This window comes from Erythrolamprus reginae, chromosome 4, assembly GCF_031021105.1.
Source record: "Erythrolamprus reginae isolate rEryReg1 chromosome 4, rEryReg1.hap1, whole genome shotgun sequence".
Taxonomy (NCBI): domain Eukaryota; kingdom Metazoa; phylum Chordata; class Lepidosauria; order Squamata; family Dipsadidae; genus Erythrolamprus; species Erythrolamprus reginae.
Window position 1 is genome coordinate 33,748,905 of NC_091953.1, and position 16,444 is coordinate 33,765,348.

The 16,444-nt window shown below is 38.4% G+C and overlaps 1 protein-coding gene across 16 annotated transcripts in view; it reads left to right on the top strand.

Annotated features, from left to right (window-relative positions):
- ZBTB20 (zinc finger and BTB domain containing 20) overlaps positions 1-16,444 on the top strand; it is a 635,906-nt gene that overhangs the window by 35,569 nt on the left and 583,893 nt on the right. For 7 of the 16 annotated variants that reach the window (XR_011558955.1, XR_011558954.1, XM_070750025.1 and 4 more), the window contains exon 1: positions 9,877-10,030. The exons of 3 other annotated variants lie outside the window; for them this stretch is intronic. The gene's annotated coding sequence lies outside the window, so the exon portion shown is untranslated. Of the gene's footprint in view, positions 1-8,725; positions 9,562-9,876; positions 10,031-16,444 lie in introns of those variants that run through there. 6 more of the 16 variants (XM_070750010.1, XM_070750017.1, XM_070750016.1 and 3 more) reach the window with 3 other exon arrangements.

Sequence of the window (16,444 nt, forward strand, 5' to 3'; positions counted from 1 at the left end):
CTGTCCTAATATTGCTCTAATATTCACCACCGGATTATTTATTAGAAAACAGTGATTACAGGATTTGCCAAGAGATGTAGAATAAACAAATGGCAAATAACAAAGAGTAATAATATCAGCGGGAGGATCTAATTACCGTTACGTAATTATTTGTGCCTCGGGCAAAGAAATTCAAAGAAGTGATGACTTTTTTTTAATCAAAAGAGTTTGCTTTCATTGTATAAAATTATTTGTAACTGTCCCTTTGCATCATTCCTTTTTGGAGTTCAGTTGGCCCATATTCCATCTATATTTTGCTGTAGCAGCTCATTCAACAATTTTTGAGATGTGTTACAGATCCCAAGATGTTTTCTGAATGCAGTTTGCAACCAAAAGAAGAGCAAAATACAGTAAAGGCTTGTGCTTGTCAGGAAAATTTCCATTTCTGGCTAAAATTCAACTGTTGCCCAGTAGGTTTGGTTGCTTTAACAATCCATGACAACTATCAGTCTGACTGGAAAGAAGCCTTGTTGAACAAATTGTCTTCATATGGTTTTCATGAAGATATTATAACCATGAAATACAATCATGCTAGTGGGATTCTAAACAAGTCATGGTCACAGAATTACAAATGATACAAAAGTCTAATGACTATAGGTTTTGGAGACTGAATATTAGTGTGAAGCTGATTGACTCTCTTAATGCCTTACAGTTACAAGGTGGAAGGTGCAATTTATCTCTTGGGTCTTTATTGCATTGGCCTTGCAAGAAAACTAATTTAATAAGATTCTATATAAGTCATGAACATGTCCATATAACTCATATCAGCGGTGGGTTGAACCTGATTCGGCGAACTGGTAATGGTGGTGGTGGAAGGCTCTGCCCACTTGCCGGGGATACTTCTGGCAAATCCATGCACAAACCAGTAGCAAGGAGATTTAGAACTCGCTACAGGATCATAGGTAGTCATAAGAGCTATCCATTTTATTTTATTTTATTCTTATAGGGACAATCAGAGTAAATTATTTTTTGTCAAATTTTCCTGGCCAAACAGATGATTATTACGTCACCCTTTTGCTCTAGACATTTTGCATATACAGTGAACCCTCGATCATCGCGAGGGTTCCGTTCCAGGACCCCACGCGATGATCGATTTTTAGCGAAGTAGCGGTGCGGAAGTAAAAACACCATCTGCGCGTGCGCAGATGGTGTTTTTGCTTCCACTGCCGCCCGCCCTTCGCCCGCCCACCCCGTTGCTCGCGCCTGGGGTGCGCGCGCGGTGGGGACTCCCTAGATCCGCTTCCCAGCTGGGGAGCGAAGCTGGGATGTCCCCAAGCGCGCGCGCTTTCCCCAGCAACGCGCGCGCGGTGGGGACTCCCTAGATCCGCTTCCCAGCTGGGGAGCGAAGCTGGGATGTCCCCAAGCGCGCGCGCTTTCCCCAGCAACGCGCGCGCGGTGGGGACTCCCTAGATCCGCTTCCCAGCTGGGGAGCGAAGCTGGGATGTCCCCAAGCGCGCGCGCTTTCCCCAGCAACGCGCGCGCGGTGGGGACTCCCTAGATCCGCTTCCCAGCTGGGGAGCGAAGCTGGGATGTCCCCAAGCGCGCGCGCTTTCCCCAGCAACGCGCGCGCGGTGGGGACTCCCTAGATCCGCTTCCCAGCTGGGGAGCGAAGCTGGGATGTCCCCAAGCGCGCGCGCTTTCCCCAGCAACGCGCGCGCGGTGGGGACTCCCTAGATCCGCTTCCCAGCTGGGGAGCGAAGCTGGGATGTCCCCAAGCGCGCGCGCTTTCCCCAGCAACGCGCGCGCGGTGGGGACTCCCTAGATCCGCTTCTCAGCTGGGAAGCGGAGCTAGGCTGCCCCAAGCTCGCGCGCGCCGCCCGCCCGCCCACGCTGTTGCCGGCTCCGCTTCCCAGCTGGGAAGCGGAGCTAGGCTGCCCCAAGCTCGCGCGCGCCGCCCGCCCGCCCACGCTGTTGCCGGCTCCGCTTCCCAGCTGGGAAGCGGAGCTAGGCTGCCCCAAGCTCGCGCTCCAGCCCACCGCCGCTGGGGTCTTACCGGGGCAAGAGGGGGAAGACCCAGGGAAGCCTCTGCCCGGCGGGGAAACTCCACCATCTACGCATGCGTGGAAGGGCACGCATGCGCAGATGGTGGAGTTTACTTCCGGGTTGAAAACTAGCGAAATAGCCCTTTCGCGATCCTTGAGGACGCAAAACTCGAGGGTTCACTGTATATGTAAAGGCAGAAGGCCACAGGTTCAAATCCTAGTAAGAGTATGGCTAGCTGACAAGAGCATAATAAGCTCAAAATAGATCTGTACTAGGTTCCCTTTCACTTATCAGAAAAAATCTCTTTCTCTCTCTCTCTCTCTCTCTCTGTCTCTCTCTCTCTCTCTCTCACACACACACACACACACACACACAATATATAATTTATACACACACACACATACATACATACATACATACATACATACATAAATACATACATACACACATATATATTTCAGTCACAGACTGTATAGCAATAAGCAAAACACAACAAACAACAGAAAGCTAATATTAATCTAAAATTAGAAAATTTATTTAGAAGTTGTCTAAGTATAGTTACTGTTCAAGTATTATCTTTGCTTTACATATGCCTTACACTTAATATTGTGGATTTTGATTTTAATAATAAAGTTTCCTTTTAATCCAGACCATCTGGATTAAAATTGCACACACTCTTACTTCTTCCCATCCTGAGTATTTGGCTGGTTGTTGTTATGGCTGTAAAGAGAACACAAATGCCCTTTCTTTGTATTGTTGCTCTTATCAGACCTAGGAAAAAAGGATATTTGCCAGTGTTCTGGTGCTTGATGGTGCAGCAGAATGGAAAGGGGTGGGAGACTATTTTTCCCCTTCCTTTCCATTGCCACAGCAGAATGGATAGCTGGGAGAAGATTTGAAATCTTAAGACATAGCAATTTGCATTTCTAAGGCAGGGAACATGAAATTTTACTATGTCACTGGTAAGTTGCTCAAGTTATTTAAAGTTTATGAAATAGAAAATGAATAAATCAGTTTCTTAAATTATTAAAACAGCAAAGGAAATAGGACTGCTGGTATACATATGTGTTTGCATATACTGTAATTGTAATGCCTAAGCAAATTGAATGTGTGGATGACCTTGGGAAATAAGGGAAAGATACGATGCCTAGGAAACAATGAGATGGAAGGCAGGAGTTCCCATTGGCTTAACAGTCAGAAAAATAAACTTAGGAAGGACCTACCCCTAATGGATCAAGCAGTTAAGAGAGATAATGGGAAGTTTGTACTTTCATACTTGCAACAATATGCTGCTGTAGTCTTACAATAAAGTAGAATTAGTTTATCTAGTTGAATCTTCTGTCTGGTTTACCTGAAAGGTTAGACAGCAGATGGCAGCACCTGGTTGACCTTTTCAGCTCTGAAATAAAGAAAGTTGGCCTTGATTGGTGTTTCGTTGCAACATATCTAGGAAATATTAGGGTTGTAGACTAATTTCAGATTTTTTTTTTAAAAAAAATTACCTTTCTTGCAGTTGTTGGTCATCTGAGGAAGCAGTGGCAGATTAAAGATAAGTTTTGTGGGAGTGGAATCAATGGTTGTGGTAATATAAGGAACCAGTGAATAGGTCAGATCCTCAGAACTTTTTCCAGGACAAGGAAGCAGCTAGGATCGCCTACAAGTATGCTCCATAAAGAGTCTGCACACAAAGGGATAATGAAATAGTGTCCTTTTTGTGGCTATTCAAATAATGTGACTTAATCAACTGAAAAAGAGTCCAGGCACCTATTTGAAAACTTATCTCGGTTGGTAAGCCACTCCCACCCAGTCACAGTTGGAATCACTTTATAATATGTAAATAAATATTTTGCTCTTGGGTTAAAACGATTTATATTAGAAACACCCCAGATTGGTGGTGGGGTACGAATGTTTGTCTGGTGGTGGGCACAATCACTGAGCACTTGTTATGTGTTGTGTGTGTGTGTTTCTTATATTATAGAAATTAATAAAAATATTTTTTTTTAATCAATTAAAGTTCAAACTTTTTATTTGTTTATTATTTATTTATTAATTGGATTTCTTATGCCGCCCACTCCTGATAGTCTCAGGGCAGCCTACAGCAAGAATAAACAATATAAAATGATTAAATCCCACAATTAATAATAATATAAAACCCTTAAATATAATCACAACAATCATACCATCCAACATCTCACTCAAATAACGTCTAGGCCTGTATTAAAAGATATCAGTTCTCACGGCCCCCAAGGCTGCCCACAGAGCTAGGTTTTCAAGGCCTTTCGAAAAGCCAGTAGGGTGGGGCCGGTACGGACGTTGGGAGGTAGTTGATTCCAAAGACCTGGGGCCACCACAAATAAGGCCTTCTCCCACAGGCTCGCCAACCGACATTGCTTAGTTGACAGAACCCGGACTTATTGGTTGCTGGGATGTATGTGGCAGGAGACGGTTCCATAAATAGGCTGGTGCTAAGCCATGTAGGGCTTTATAGGTAATAACCAACACCTTGAATTCTGACTGGAGAACTTTAAAAGTAAACAGAAGAAATATGAACTTACCTGACTAGGTTTAAAATAAATTTAAACATTAAAGGTTTTTGATGGCTACCCAATGGAATTTGATTAGGACTGAATGACAAGATTTTAAACGTATGTTTATAAATGGGAAGAGATTTCATTTTATTTGACTAATGTTTATATATATATATAAGGTGTGTTACATTTACATTTTGTAAATATTTAAATATATCTTTTCTTGTGACAAAACTGAAGAAGTGACACTTGGCTACAATGTAAAGTATACAGCTTGTATAACATATAACATACTTGTATAATATACTTGTATACAAGTATACAAGTATACAGCTTGTATAACAGTGTAAATATGCTTTCCCCTCAAAATAATGCAATACACAACTATTAATGTCTAAACTGCTGGCAACAAAATATTTAATAACTATTGTCCTGTCGCCAACCTTCCCTTTATGGGGAAGGTTGTTGAGAAGGTGGTGTCACTCCAGCTCCAGCGGTCCTTGGAAGAAGCCGATTATCTAGGCCCTCGGCAGTCAGGATTCAGGCCCGGCTACAGCACAGAAACTGCTTTGGTCGCGCTGATGATGATCTCTGGCGGGCCCGGGACAGGAGCTTGTCTTCTGTCCTGGTGCTTCCTGACCTCTCAGTGGCTTTCGATACCATCGATCATGGTATCCTTCTGGACCGATTGGAGGGGTTGGGAGTGGGAGGCACCCTTTTACAGTGGTTCTCCTCCTACCTCTCTGGTCAGTCGCAGTCGGTGTTAGTGGGGGGGGGCAGAGGTCGACTCCTAGGTCCCTACCTTGTGAGGTTCCTCAGGGGTCGGTTCTCTCCCCTCTAATACCTACATGAAACCACTGGGTGATATCATCCAAGGACATGGGGTGAGTTACCATCAGTACGCTGATGACACTCAGCTGTACATCTCCACCCCATGTTCACTGAGCGAAGCAGTGGAAATAATGTGCCGGTGTCTGGAGGCTGTCAGGGTCTGGATGGGTGCCAACAGGCTCAGACTCAATCCAGACAAGACAGAGTGGCTCTGGGTACTGCCTCCCAAGGACAATTCCATCTGTCCGTCCATCACCCTGGGGGGGGGGGAATTATTGACTCCCTCAGAGAGGGTTCACAACTTGGGCATCCTCCTCGAACTACATCTAACTTTAGAACACCATCGTAGGTTGTGGCGAGGGGGGAGGCTTTTGCCCGGGTTTGCCTGGTGCACCAGTTGCGGCCCTATTTGGGCAGGAAGTCACGGTCACTCATGCCATTATCACCTCAAGGTTCGACTACTGCAATGCTTTCTACATAGGGCTACCTTTGAAGATACTAGCCATAAGTGGCATCTGGCCTCAGGCTCAAGAAATGAGAGAGTGAGAATCTGTTTGGGGAGTCCCTAGAGCCAATTCTGGGATTGTTTTTTTATTTAATTTTTTTTATTTGTCTCCACTATACAATAAAAACATACATCAGAAAAAACACATCCCACATGCCTAACATTAGTTATATATACAATTTTCTTATCTGATAAAAAACATAAAATGCAAAAAGCTTTCAGGAGCCTCCCCTCTTTGTTTTAACATTTAGAACAGTTATATCCCATCTTTCCAAAATCTGAAATCCTAATTATAAGGAACTTATCCTGCCCTCTTTCTTCCCGCACCCTACGCACCCATCAGAAAAGCTTTGACACTCTCTGGACTTGAGGAGAGCTTTCCAGATATATATAGACAGGACTCATCCTTTCCATAAGACGGAGGCTCTTCTGATAGCTTTCCACCCACTCTAGGTCTTTGCGCCTTTTTGTGTGACCATTGTCCATTGGGTTCGATGCGCTATTGCCAAGATATATGAGTTATCTTCCTTATCTCAACCTGCAGGGAACACAGGGCACTCGACATGCAGTGGCGTTTAGGTCTCCTAGATGTTATCAGATTTTTCCCACATAAAGGAGACATTTGTTATGTCCCATCCTGAATGTTGGCTCCACCCACGATGGAGAAGGGGCATTGATCTTACCTGATACACCTCTTCTCATAAGGTGGAGCCAGCATTCAGTCCCACCTATGGATAATCTGGTTTGGATGACTTCTAGTGTGAACTTTCCTTTGGAGTAGGGGTTTGGACGATCAGCTCTTGTTGACTGGATGGGAGTCTACAATTTTTGGACATTAGCAGAGTTTTGCCATGTCGAATTTAGGCGGATCCTGGCAAAAAAAGACAGTCTTCATCCTCATTCTGAGTGGATGAGGACAAACCACCTTGAATGCTGACTCCACCCTATTTTTTATTTATTTATTTATTAATTATTTAAATTTATATGCCATTCCATTCCAACAGGACTCGGCCTATGAGAAAAGGCGTTTCAGGTAAGACATGATAGAACCTAGAAATTTGAAGGTCTCTACCATTGATACTGTATTTTTAATTATTATAAGATGTGGTAGAATGGGAGGGTTTCTCCTAAAGTCTACCACCATTTCTACAATTTTGAGTGTATTCAGTTCCAGATTGTTCCGGTCGCACTGTGAAGCTAGTTGTTCAACTTCCTGTCTATATGTAGTTTCATCGTTGTCTTGAATGAAACCAATCACTGTTGTATCTTCTGCAGACGTCAGTAGTTTAACAATTGGATCGTGTGAGATGTAGTCATTGGTATATATAGAGAAGAGAAGTGGTGAGAATACACAGCCTTGGGGTGGGGCTCTGCTAATTGTACAGATATCTGATGTCATTTTGGCTAGCTTCACCTATTGTTTCATGTCTGTTAGGAAGCTTGTATCCACTTACAAATGTGTTCAGGTACTGCTAGCTGATTTAGTTAGAAGAATGTCCGGTATGATGATATTTAATGCTGAACTAAAGTTTACAAAGAGGACCCTAGCGTAGGTCTTTGGATATTGAAGATGTTGTAGAACATAGTGCAGAGCCATATTAACAGCATCATGTGTCAATCTATTTGCTCAGTATGAAAATTGCAGGAGGTTGAACCCCCAAAATATCTCCCTTAGACTCTCCACGATTGACCTCTCCAGGTTCCTAAGAAGCCAGTAAGGGGCGTACATAAGTGCACTGGTGTGCCTTTCGCCCCCTGTCCAATTGTCTTTCCTTTCTCTCACTTATCATATATATCTTCTTTCTTTCATACATCCTCTCCTCTAAGTTCACTTTACCCTTATATATATTACTACATGTCTATTTTTCTTCCTATGTATTTGTGTATTGGACAAATGAATAAATAAAAATAAATAAAAGTGGATCCATGATGGCTTTCAAGTGGGATATCACTAGCCTTTCAAAGGTTTTCATAATTAGAGATGTTAGAGCAACTGATCTGTATTCATTCAGTTCCTTAATGGAGGACTTCTTGAGCACTGGGAAGATAGTGGAGCATTTGAAGCAAGAAGCAAATCATATCTCTAATGATTTGTTGAAGATTTGGGTGAAGATGATTAAGAATTTATGAGACTCATCTTCACTTCTTGCACCCATTTGTGAGCAGATGAATGAACCTTCGAGGGAATCTCTTCAAGAAATACAATATGTTGGGGATACCAGGGTGATTCGACAGAAAAAAAACATACACACACATACTCATTCTCTCTCTCTCTCTCTGTCTCTCACATACACACACAATTTGTCTGGGAGGGAATGCTGGGATAATGGCCTTTTTAAAAATTGCACTGATAGCATCTTTTAGAGCTTTCATGTCAAATAAGATCAGTTTTCCATACTTCACTATTGCCTTGGGAAATCTGTCTTCAGTAGTTGCTTTCTTAAAAAGATCTCATGCCCAGTGTCTGTGAGCTTTTGTGTAGTTTGCCTATCAAAAGAGATATGTTTACACCTTCCATGCATGTGTTAAAGCTATCAGGTTACAAAGCAGAGTGGCTGATGCAGTTCAGTCCTTCCTACTAATATGCACAAAAAAAATGCATCTATGGTAATTACACGGACTGCCTGGAACAATGCATTCCAACATCCTGTAACATAAATAAGGAAGGTGGGGCCAGCTGACATTAAACGATATGTTTGCCAGCAATCTTGATCTCCACTATATATATCCTTTCGGCTACACAGTCTCAGTCTGGCAGCGCTGAACCTGTTGCTGCATTAGCCGACTTGTATTTTGCTGGATAGGGAAGGAGGCTTGTCTGCTGTCTGGTAGGAGGGCTTTGTCTCTCTCTCTCCTCTTCTCTCTCTCTCTCTTTCTCTTTCTCTGTCTTTTTTTTTTTACTCTGTCTCTCACACTCTCGCTTGCTCTTTTTCTCTCTCTCTCCCTCTCCCTCCCTCTCCCGTCTCTGTGGTTTGTAAGGTAGGTTGCAGTGTGTGTATATACACAACATCAAGAGCAGGAAAATGGACTCATTAGGGAGACAGGCAGTCATTACCATTCACACTGCACTTCCAGGGAGACAGCGACTATGAGGAGACAGACTGAGGACTGGGGAGCAAGGTAGGCCAGCCAACTTTTATAAAAAAAATGAAAAGAAAGAAAAAGAGAGAGAAATCTCCTTCCTCCCCCTTAACACCCCTTTCTTTTTGATACTCCTCTGTTAGCTCATCTCGTTTTGCTTTTTTGTTTATATTTTAGTGATGTAAGTTTGCGAGACCTGTTAGTGGGCTTAGATTTTGGAACATATATAGGCCTGCTTCTCCATAAATGCATGCCCCCTTCTCACTTATTCAAAGATATGCTTTTTTAATGATTCACTTTAATTACTTTTTATTTTAAGTCAGCGAAGGAAACAAATATGTTTGTTTTTCCAACACTAGTTCCAAGTAAATCATTATCTTTCACTCCTTTAAAACAACCTTCTCCTTATGTTAGTGGGTTTCTGCTCCCCCCTTTCTGTTTATGCAGTTCCATCTGTCTGTCCATATATCATATACTCCTTGTTTACTGTTGAATGTTTTTGGAGGGTGCTTTTTTTTTGTTAGTATTTGTAAATGAGTTTTACTGTAATGCCGGCAACCAGAGATTACAGTGACTGCTCTTTGTTTGGTGTATGTAAGTTTAAAGTCCATATTTACTATATATAAAAACAAATTTCAACCTGGTATGTAGCCTTTCCTATTCAGAAATGTTTTTTTTAAAGGAATAAAATAAAATAAATATTTTGGGACTGAATGCATTGTTGCATATGTATTTCTCTCTGGTGTTATGTTTAAAAAACACATTACTTTCAATTTGCTATGTAGAAAAAAGGTCCTCAATTTTGCTTATTTATTATATTAAAGAGAATGTAAGAATTCAAACTTTTAAAAGGGCAGCTAGGAACCTTGGATTCTTCCTTTCCAGCCCCCTCCTTAATATACAGAACTCTTCTCAGCTGATTCTCTCCCTTCTAGCCTTCACTGTGTGTTTTGATCTGGGTTACCGAAGAGAAGAGATACCTTTTATACAGTCCCGGTATATCTTATATAATTTTTAAAATTCATCTGCTAAATTGCATATTCTGAAGGCGCTGAAGATTGTTGTAAGTTTATTTTTATTCTACCAAAAAAAAAAAAAGGATGTATACCCTATTGCTATTTTTTAGAGCAGTTTTTCATATGAACTTCCGCCCCCTCCTGTTTTTAAGTCTGTTTAAACTGAACCATTTAATGGCTTTTTAAGCCTGAATTTGTGTCAGGGCTGCCACAGAATAAAACTTCTACTCTCCTAGTTGAGAAAAACTATAAGGGGATTCTGTAAAACATTCTGAAAAACCATAAGTAATTGCTATTCTTTGGAAAATAAATGTTAATCAGTAGAAGTTAAGTTTCAATATTTTGTATTTTTAATTCGAGTGTGCTTATATTTAAATGCAATGAAAAAACCCTTATTTTTCAACAGTGATAATCTAATACAAACAAAACTAAATAAAAAGAGATTTTATATTTTTAATTGTATTAGGCCTTTCTCGGTATCAGAGGCCTGAAAGCTAACTCAGCTTTATAATGGACTTTATTTCCATCATCCATATACTTTTTTTTAAAAAAAATAAGTGCTTGTCTTAAAAATAAAAGCTCTGCAAGGTTCGAGGGGGAAAAGTAGACAAACTGCTCACATTTACTGAGATTGCTACTTCTTCTAGGATGACAAATCAGAATGTTTCTTTGAAAACAGACATGGTTTTTGCTTTGATATAAGGGTACTTTGAGGGAGTTTTTGCTGTCTTACTTCATTTAGATAAATGTTTTAGGACTGACATTATTAGTAAAATTCTATAGCATCTTCCATCTCCATAACATATTACTTGATAAGGTAATGCAACCTGAGCTTGCAACTTTATTCTTCCTATACTTTTTAGCATATCAACGGTTACCTAGAAATATTCTTCAGTTGAAGTACTGTATATATTAACTAGGTTATATATACGTATGTTGATCAGATGTGATAAGTTAGTAAGAGAACTCTGATGCACTTATTTAGTGTCGTTGAAGTTAGACCACTTGGTAAGTTTTAGCAGTGATTGGGAGCAGTGATTGGCAGTAATTTAACTGATATTAGTATATCTGTTGTTTGGGATACTTTTTTTACTTAGAGGGTTTTTCATGTTTAATTTTTTTTATTGCTATGTGTAATAAATGCCAAATAACCCAATAAAAAGTAAAATATATTATTTTAATGCAAGCTATGGATAAAGAATATATTTTATTATAAAAGGCAAAGTTGCATTTGAAAATTTTAATATTTTCTCAGTTACAAAATTTTAAAAAAACCTGGCCATTATAAAAAGTGGATTTGCCAATAATCAGAGAATTAGATTGTGAAGAACTTGCAGGAATGACTAAATTCCTTAATTAGGAAGGGAAGAGGTACTTTCGTAAAACATTGGAAATTCTTTATAATCCTTGTTTTGAAAATAGATAAAAATAAAGGGAGGATTTCCAGATTGACCGATTAATAAGGCTATTAGTATAGAAAAAAAAGAACCATGTTATGTAATTTAGAAGGGAAAATGATTTCAGATACATACACTTGCTTTAAAGATGATTGTAAGTTGTTTTTTAAAAATATTTTTTCTTTTTTTTTCATTTAATTGTTTTAACATTGTTTTTAATATATTTTATTTTTTTCTATATGTTTATGTTTTACTTTTATAAAATACTTCTCTACAGTTTATTTTATATATATATTATTATACAGATATGTTAAGTTTTATAGTTTACACAAATGAAGAATGTTTGTTACGAGCAGTATAGCAGTAACTCAAAATAACCAAGTTGGGTATTACAAATTATGCACCTAGAAACTCTTTGAAGTCCCTTCCCATATTAGATTAGAGCATCCTATGGTACGATTGGTTCAGTCATAGAATGCTTTATTTTAGCATTGAAACTGACAGTTATCTAACACACCCACATGAGGAAGTGTTCTGAAGTAGTTATTTCATGCTTTGCCATGCCCTGTAGCTAAAATAATTTGGGTTTGCTGATTATGTGTATATATGTGTGTATGTGTATGTATATGTAAATATATATGTGTATATTAATATTCACATTCACATTCTTCTTAAATTTGAGAGTTTTGTAACTGTTTATTTTCTAGTAAGATCATAATATAGAGATGCCAAACCCCCCTCCCAAATTCAGGAATTTTGGCTGGTTTGGGCCAAAATACGGTTTATTGACGTCACTGGACTTTGAATAATGTTTTAGAAAAAAATAAAGCATGTTTAATTTTTTGGAGTTGATTGTTTTGAACTTTTTTGGAATGGCTCTATAAAATTACTGAAAATATTAAAATGTCTTTCATATTTATATCCTCTTTCAGGTTTAACTTCCAAGTAAATGGCTGTACAGCAGTAATAAAAATGGGAATCTCTATGTTAGCATTTTAAATCACTTTAAAATAACTTTACCACATCTCCATTCCTTAAGTTATTACAGTTAGCAAGAAGAATGGTTTTAACCAACATTTTTTCTATAATAAAAGATATTTAAATGGCCTGTGATATTTAAATAACATGTTATATTTATATGATTATATAGAATTATTATATATTGTAAAAGATATTCCAATTTATATTTTGTACAAAATTATTCAGTTGTTTTTTGAAACGTGAACATTTCTGTTATTTTTGTTATTTTAAAAATATTTAATTGGAGACTATTTTCTTGTAACAAGTAAGTTGTCTCCCTGTGTAGACTTGGAAGTACAGCTGCTGCAGCTAGAGAGAAACAATAGTAACAAAAGTGAAACTAATTCCAGCTAAAATGCTTATCCAGCTCAAGCAGTAACAGATTAAACAAATGAAAACAGTTTTAAAAAAGTATTTCATCACTAATAAACTAAAGTTTTCTTGGAGAGCTGTGTTGCCCAAGTAAATTGTTTATGCCACTTTTGTATCAGCAAAAGTTTGTTTTTGAGTTTGGGTCAGATTGCAATGTGAACAAGTATTTTGTTACTCAAAATTTTGAAGTTTCATAGTAATATAAAATCAATATAGTACTGCTGCAAATAATAATAACAATGACAAGATGAGTATGCATGAATGATGCCACAACCTGTATTTTTCAATGTAACAGGGCCTTGGTCTTCTGATAGGAATTGGGTTTTTAAAATCAGGATTCAGACTAAAGTGAAGAATTTTGTGAAACCAATTTTAACTATAAATTTGGTTTAGAATATATATAGCAATAAAAATAATGGACAGTTCTAAATTTCATTAGGCACAATTATGAATGACATCTAACCTGGTGCCTTTGGTATGGGTTACTTCAAAATATAATTATACTAGTCTGTATGTCACTGAAATATGAATTATCTTTCATCCATGCATTCAAGAATGAGGTTACAATGGGCGGGTGGAGGAGATTTTGTCTTATAAGTTCTGTCATTTTGATTTTGGTTTGGTTTTTTTACTTTTGCCTCTTGATTTAATTCACCATTCAATTCAAGTTTTGGAAAATCATATGCCTAATTTTTTTTAAATTGTAAATTTAAATTCAATATAATATTGAAATTCAATATAATAAGGAATTAATTTCATATTTACCATAGTCGCTAATCTGAAACAAAAGAAGCCATATTATGGTTTAGCATATGAGGAACTAGGCCACAGTATTAAATCATAATGTGGTTTGTTGATTTGATTTAGCATACAGGTAGTCCTTGACTTAGGACCAAAATTGAATCTAAAATTTCTGTTGCTAAGCAAGACAGTTGTTAAGTGAGTTATGCCCATTTTATGACCTGTCTTGCCACAATTATTAAACGAATCACTGCAGTTGTTAATTTTGTAAAGTGAATCTGGCTTTCCCATTATTTTTCCATTTATTTTATTTGTCAGGAAATCACAAAAGGCGATCCCATAACCCCCAGACACGACATCGCAATAGGAACAAATATTACCCAGTCTGAATTTAGGTCACATGACCATTGGGGTGCTGCAACAATTGAAAGTGTAGAAAAAAGATCTCAAGTCACTTTTTGCAGTGATGTTGTAACTTCTAACAGTCACTAAATGAAAAGTAAGTTTAGTACTATATGTATTATGGGCAGGGGTTGACTACTGTCTGGACGGGGACACAGTGGGGTAGCAAAAATGGAGCTCCTGCCCAGAGCACCCAATTTGCACAGAAAGATGTTGAAAGAAAATGCAGGACATCTTTCATAAGCCACGCCCACAGTGTGGTAGTAAAAATTTTGGTAGCCCATCACTGATTACGGGATTACTCTTATTGCAATTAATTACTTAATCATGTTTAAAGGATTAACATGTGTGAAGATAGTATCTAATTTAACTAGCAAATTTAAATGAGTGATTCAATCTCTAGAGCATAATTTTGTAATAGTATAGTTGCAGGGTTTATCCTTCTGTAAATTCCTAACTTCATCAAATCCTTCCTCTGCTTTCTTCTCTTCATATAATGACTTTCTGTTCTTAAAAGTTAGTGTTAATTATGACTGTAGTCAGATAATAAGATTCCCCAAACATGGTGTCGAATCATTTGAGGCAACTATAATTGGCTTGTATGCATTATAGCTAGTACTATTAACATGAAACCTTGTTTATAGAATACCCTGCAGTCAAATAGGAATTTGACAAAATGAGAAAGAATGAATGGAAAGAATATATCACTGGAATCATGTTTGTTTTGCATATATACTAAGGCTGGTCATGATGACATACATCTGTGACAGAAAACTATTTGCATTCTAGTCAATACTGAGTTTTTTATTGTTGTTACTCAAATTGTAGTTTTTCTACATTTTACATGGAGTAAAAGGAATCTTGACTTTTTTTCTGAATGAATATGATGTTATTTATTTGAAAAGAATTATTTTGGTTTGATGTTATATACATATTTCATATCTGTCTGTCCATTTGTCTATCTGTCTGTCTGTCTGTCCGTCCGTCCGTCCGTCCGTCCATCCATCTATCCATCCATCCATCCATCCATCCATCCATCCATCCATCCATCCATCCATCTGGCTTTAAAATTATATGTCCGGCTATCTCACATCAACTGATTCTGGACAGCACACAATAAAATCTACTATTAAAGAATTATAAAAGCCAATTATAAGCAATTTAAACATAGATAAAAATAAAACCACAAATGCTAGAAAACATAATACTGTACAGCCAACATCTGGGGTCCCCATTTCCAGGGAATCTCCAGATTTGTTGGGATAAAAAACATGTTTTAAGGGCTTTCCGAAAAGTAATAAAGATTGTGGCCAAACTTATCTTGAGACAGATAGTGTTCCAGAGGATAGGTGCCACAGAAAAAAAGGTTCACCTTCTAGGACCCATCAAATCTTTCTGATGTTTCTCAGATGGGGACTGAGGCATGTTTCTCCTTCCGAATTTGATGGGACAAATAGATATAATCATGGAGAGCTGGTCCCTCATATAATTTGACTCCATGCCATCTAAGACTTTTAAAGGTCAGAACTAGAACCTTGAATCATATCCAGAAACTGGCTAATAAAAACATGCAATGTATGTCATGAGCACACATAACTTTCTTCGTTGCTGAATTTTGCACCACTTGAAGGTTCTGTGTACTGTACTCTTAAGGGCAGCCCCATGTAGAGGCATTACAATAGTCTATACAGGAATTGAGTGGACATGAGTTGAACTGTGAGCAGAGCTTTATGACCCAGGAGCTGGTGCAGTTGGCATACAACATAAAGTATTTGTGTTGTATGCCAACAAAGTATGCAAAGGCCTTCCTGGAAGTGACTGCTGCCTGCTGCTTGAGCAGTGTTATAACTCCAGGAGGAACCTTCTATTACTGGCCAGGTCTGTCTGGGGTAATACCATCCCATCCAGTACCAAAAATAGTAAAGTCCCAGATCTGGAAGACCACTCAGTCTCTTTAGAGTTCAGTTGAAGCCTATTATTCCATTTCCAAGACAGGATATCCATAGTTCAATACTTTAGAGATGGGAAAATAAAGAATATTATTAACATAGCGATGATTTATTTATACATTCATTCATTTATTGACATTTACAGTATATTGCCCCTATTTGCACTTGGCAACTCATGACGGCTTACAAGAATATAAAAAAATGTATATAAAAACAATAAAACTAATAATAGAGAGAATCATATAATAAATTAATAAAATAATGAGTTGGATGAGTTTGCTCAGTGGTTTCATGTATAAGTTAAACAAGAGTGGAAAGAGCACTAAAGCCTGCTATACCCAATAGTAAGGCTCAGAGGCAGGATACTCATTCCCGATCAAAACTGACTAAGTAGGAAAGACAAACAGCACAATACTGCACCACCCATTCCCAGTCCTTGGAGCTGATATAGAAGGATACAATGGTTGATTGTATCAAATGCTTCAAAGAGGTCAAGTAGAGCAGGATGGTTGAACTACCACCATGCTGCTCTAGCTGGAGATAATAAAAAAGCGTGACCAGTGCCTCTTCCATTCCATGT